Source organism: Cyprinodon variegatus, unplaced genomic scaffold, assembly GCF_000732505.1.
Source record: "Cyprinodon variegatus isolate N-32 unplaced genomic scaffold, C_variegatus-1.0 Scaffold724, whole genome shotgun sequence".
In the NCBI taxonomy this organism is placed as follows: Eukaryota; Metazoa; Chordata; class Actinopteri; order Cyprinodontiformes; family Cyprinodontidae; genus Cyprinodon; species Cyprinodon variegatus.
The window spans coordinates 67336-73335 of NW_015151177.1; positions in this window are offsets into that span (position 1 = coordinate 67336).

Consider the following 6000-nt stretch of genomic DNA (forward strand, 5'->3'; position numbering starts at 1 on the left):
GGTAATGGCCAAGTATATTTTTTATAAATATGTTACTCTCCAAATTTATTCCTAGTAGGATATGGAGATATTCATAATTCTGAAATATGATACTAGAAACAAATGTACCCCTTTTTGCACTGCAATTTTTTTTCATTTATGAAAAACACCTTGACTTCAGGTTTGGATCAATATAAAGAATTCTAATCTTTGTTCACATCCTTCACACTGCACTGCATGACTAGGAGGGCCCTAAGCAAGGAGGTCACCCTGCTGAAGTACATTTATACAAAACCTACTAGCCTCTTGGATAAAATTAGAATTTTGACTTTAAGTATTTTCCTGAAATTACATTCCTAACTATTATTTGGCAGTATGATTGTATAGATAGTTAAAATCCAGCCTCTTGCTTTATGTTTTTGCTTAACTGCATATAAAGAAGAATATGTGATTAGAAAACAGCCCAAACTACAAATAAAAACTTAATTATTCCACTCTACACTTCATACATATTGTATTTTGCTCTTTATTTAATAAACACCAGGGTGAAATTGTGAAAAACATTGCATAAATGTAATAAGATAATTAAGTTAGAAAAACATACAACTTCATAGTTCTGAGGGCTAAAATAATAACATTTAAAAGTAATTTAAAAAGAGTATGAAAAAGAAATGGGGGCGACAGTGGCGTTGGATGTAGGAGTTTGCCCTGAAATCGAAGGGTTGACGGTTCAAGCCCCGACTCCGACTTTCATTGTCGTTGTGTCCTTGGGCAAGACACTTCACCTGCATGGTGGTCAGAGGGCCCGGTGGCGCCAGTGTACGGCAGCCTCGCTTCTGTCAGTGAGCCCCAGGGCAGCTGTGGCTACAATGTAGCTTGCCACCATCAGTGTGTGCGTGTGTGCGTGAATGGGTGAATGAATGTAGTGTAAAGCGCTTTGGTCAAGTCTCCTAACTTGAATAAAGGCGCTATATAAGTACATGCCATTTACCATTTACCAAGAAATGTCCACATAAGTTAGGTGGACTGTTATAGAAAATCAGAGCAATTTTCTTTTTTGCTCTAATTTACTCGTGATACAGGCTCTGATAAATGTAATTTGCAATAGATATGAAAGATGTATTTATGCAAAGACGGTCAGAACAAAAACAATTAAACAGATTTGTATTAATTATATTATTAAAAATATTAAATCAGCATGTTGATATACCTACTATTTGGGTCCTTCATATGTGCATGACTTTTTTAAAGATAATTCACATACCCCTGGCTGAAAATGTGAGTGTAAATTTGTTTTCAGTGTGCAGTCAAAGACTGCAGATGTCTGCCAACTGGCTATCACTCTCAGACTTTTTAAAGGTCACCCCTGTATCACACAGAGCGACCATACATAGACCTTACAAAATCAGATTAACCATCAAAAACTGTATTAATAAATTCCCATTCACCATTCTTGTGATTTAACAAGGAAGTACTTCTGTATAATCCCTGTGAGAAACCTCAGCTTTTTGGTGCTGCCAACTGGGTGGGTAAATAAAAGAACCAGGCCTGCATTATTTCTGAGGCCTCTTCTTTCTTTTGGTCAGCAAGACCAATTAGATGGCTCCCAAAGTACATTTATATTCAAACTAACTTAAAAACAAGGATAACTGCCCAGGTATGTGGTATAAAGGCAGATGGTTATGTGTTTTTTTTTTTGTGTATTTATTAATTTATTTTTTACAGTTCATATCATCTTTTTTTTTTTTTTTTAGCAAGTTTAGATAAAAAAAATTGGATGAATAAATATTTAAATCTAAGCAGAGTGGACTCACGATTGTTTCCAGAAGAATTTGATTTGGGCATTCATTTCCAGTTTGGACCAGAGGCCAAAACAAACAGCATGCATCATCTACAAACAGCGTGTATTTTATTTTCTAAAAGCTTAAATATCTATGCACTGTACACACTTACTTTAATCAGTTAACTTTATTCCAGAGCCAATAACTTAATCTCTCACACCACAACATGTTTTTCTCCCCAAAATGTGTAATACAGAATCAGTTTAACAGAGAAGAAAAGGGTACATTTTTAAAAGAATCTTTTTATAAGATCTCTAAAAATGTATATTGATTTACTTGCAGTTAAAAGTTGAATGATGTGGAAGAAATCCTGCCTTGTTCCAGTGCCAAAGAAGACTCAGCCATTAGTTCTCAGTGACTTTAGACCTGTTGCTCTGACATCCCACATCATGAAGGTTCTAGAGAGACTTTAGTTGGTTCCCTTCAGTAGGCAAACCAGCGACTATCAGGACCCCCTGCAGTTTGCTTATGGAGTTGGAGTTAATGATGCAATCACAAACCTGCTTCAACAAATCCATTGTCATTTAGACAATCCAGAGTCCAGACACCACTGTGAGGATCATGTTCTTCGATTTTCCAGTGAATTTAACACAATTTAGCCTAACTTACTTTTTGAGAAACTTCAGAAGACCCAGGTGGAGTCATCAACAACCGCCTGGATCAAAGACTACCTAACATACAGACTACAGTTTATTAGACTGATGGATCAGTTGTCCAATCGAGTAATCAGCAGCACAGGAGCAGAACAGGGGGCAGTACTCTAACTGTTCCTATTCAATCTGTACATGTCTGACCTCAGGACCAGACAGAGTCCTGTCATCTGCAGAAATACTGATGACTCTGCAGTCATTGGGTGCATTAAAGATGGACAAGAAGCTAACTACAGAGAGCTGGTGAACTGCTTTGTGGCATTGTGTGGAAACAATCATCTGATCCTGAATTTCAACAAAACAAGAGAGATGTTTGTAGATTTCCGAAGAAACAGAAAGAAGCTGTTAGGTTTATTCTTTATACATGATGTGCATTATTACTTTGTTAGCCAGATTAGACAGAGTAGAAGGCCTTCCTTCACATGGTGGATGTCATTGTGTGTACGGAGGTACACAGGACAGCCTTCGTGTCTTTAAAAATACACAGGATATGGGCACATCTTGGAGCCAGGCTGATAAAGAAGAGCTATGTGTAATCCTGTGGTAAAGAGGTAAGATGCATAAAGGTCAAGGCATGGATGGCGTGTCAGTTTCTGATACGGACAGCTAAGCATCCACCTGATGCAAAACATGGACTCATGGGGTATAAGAAGGAGGAGATGAGTTTGTTTGGGGCTCAATCTTGGCTCAATCTTTGCCCAATCTTTGCCGGACGCTCGCTGACGTTTTTTGAGCCCACAGCTGTGCAAACTCCAAGCAATTTCTCTGTCCTGTAACGACCTGAACTTATAGTCCTTTTTTATATGGTTTTACCCAGTTTGAGTTAAGAGTAGTAAATAACTTGCTCCCAGGTAAAGGGGTTAGGGGTTGTGTATTTGGGCAGACCAGCCTGCAGGCCTCTTAGCTACAGGAGAAATTATTTATGGCCTGGTCAGCCAATATATCCCTTCAATATTTTAAAGAAAAAACAGAAGAATGAGGGAGACGGGAAGGTAAAAATGTTAAAATGAAGAAATGAGAATAGTAGAAAAAGAAGGCTATAGAGAATATACATAGAACATTAACATTAGGTTTACCTGAAGTTTGTATGGTAATCATTTTCATGTAAATAGAGTAAATGGCTCAACAAAAAAAACTTTTAATTGAGGTAAGAAACTTTTCCCTCTATTTGTTATCTCAATTAACATTTTCATAAAAACTGTGCATGCAAATTGTTACTATACAGATTGTAGGATAAGCCAATGTAAATGTTATTTCAGTGTGTTATAAATTTATAGAAAATTGCTTTTACACCCACCCTCCAAATAAGAGCCCAAAATCATTAACCGTTACAGATTTTAGTTGTTCTTTTAATTTGATCTCTTTTTCTTCTAACTTGAAATATTAAAGCAATGTGAAATTTAATTCTGCTGAGGGTATAAAGCCATTTGGGCTTCACTTTTAACTATATGTTTACCTCTGTCGCCATCATGTGGACATATTCTTAAAGTTGCAACATTTGTAAATAAAAACCTATAGCCTACTGCCCCCTGAGGGCGCTCACGCCTTTAGAGCCAGTTATTTGCCATTGATTCTTTTAATACCAACTTAAATAACATGTCCTTTGATAATGAACAACACCCAAAAATGACTTAAACTTTAACATATTTGATTTAAGTGTGTAAGAGAAAATGAAAAAAAATGGGACCATATTTCTTAGTGGTATCAGTAAACAATGTCTTGCACAAAGTTTTGATCTTTCTGATAGGTTGTGTCATCACCAGGTGTTTTTTTATGAAAAGCTCTGTGTTTACACCTTGAAGCTTTCTCTCTCTGGTTCTTTTTACTGAAAACAGATCACTTGGGACAAACTCTTTAAAAACACTTAATAATGTATATGTATTTAAAAAAACCATGAGTGATGACAACAGATTCTGACAGAAATTGTTATCTTACTCAGATCAGAGAAGTTGCTTGGAGTTACAGAAGGCAGAATGAAGATGATAACAGTATATCTTAACAGAGGAACTGTCCTGAGTAGATAAACTACTGGGGGAAAACATCAGTTCTGACATGCAACAGGCAGGTAATATTAGGGTGTAATGAACTCAAACAACATCAATGATAATTATACTAACAGCGTCAAACCTCTTATGTAAGTGTGCCATGTTGCTCCTAATGCCACAACTACAGACATTTTGTTCCATATTATTAAAGTCGATCCCTTGAAAACAGTAATGTTATTATATTTATATATATATATTGCCTGTCTGGTGTCTTCCTATTTTCTCTTTCTTGACTTCCACAATAAATAAGATTTTTGACACTCATCTGACAAAAAATGATCTCTGCCTCAGCAAATTTGACTTCTGATTGAAGTAAAATTAAAACTAATATTTTATGGGAAGGAAAAAATATTTTTAAGTAAAGAGAATGTCCCTATGTCCCAACATAGGTATTTTAGGGTTTTACACTGGCAGTTTAAATTTACAAAGAGCCAGGGTGGAGCCAGTGCTTTTCCATTGAAGCAAAGGACAAAAGAATAAAAAAAAACACAAAAAACTGGAGAAGTGCCCAACATTCAGTATATTAAGTGAGCCACAGCCAAGGTTCCAGACCCCTGATCTGACTGATAAAACCTATGATCCTATGTCTATACAGCTGGAGCTTAAAGCTGACTATAACTGTTTAAGGAAATTATAATGGCTAAAAATTAAATTGGTCCAAGAATCAGTTAGTCTCTTCTGTCAGCACACACAGTACCACCATAATAAATTGATACATTTTTATTAATATAAAAATAAGTCATATTTAGAAAATGTGTATTTGCCTAAGTAAATAACATGAGAAATAAATTAGTATATCTGCCCTTAAAATAAGACAATTAGATATTATGCACTTGAAATAGTGTTAAGAATAAACCTTTTTTTTTTCTTTGTGAACTTCACAAAATATGTGGGCTATAATGTAAATAGTACTTGGTATGTGTTAATCGTTGCCTATTGGTTCCGATTGTCAACAATGAGTGGTGAGGTTGCTTGAGGACCCAGATGCAGAGATGAGTGAAGCAGAGATGAGTTCTGACAGGTTTAACAGAAGAACACAGGAAACAGACTTAAAAATCCAGAAATCCAACTAAAATGTAAGACAAACCAAAAACCATGGAGACATCAGGGGAAAACGAGCCTGACGAGCCACGGAGAGACGAGCTGAGTAGACAAGTAAAGCAATGACAAGGAACCGGCACTGAGTGACTGTAGAGGTGGAGTATTTAAGGAGAACAGAACAAAGGATGGACTAATGAGCTGAAAAAGGAGCAGGAGCATGAGGGAATCCAAGGGGAAATAAAACAAGCATAAGGGGGCAACAGAGAGCAACTGAAGAATGCTCGAATATGATGGAAAATAACAAAACATCTGATAACAGAAAACTGAAAACTCACAACAAATGGGAAGAACCATAACACCGATGGGGCGATAATTGGTGGAATATATATATATATATATATATATATATATATATATATATATATATATATATATATATATATA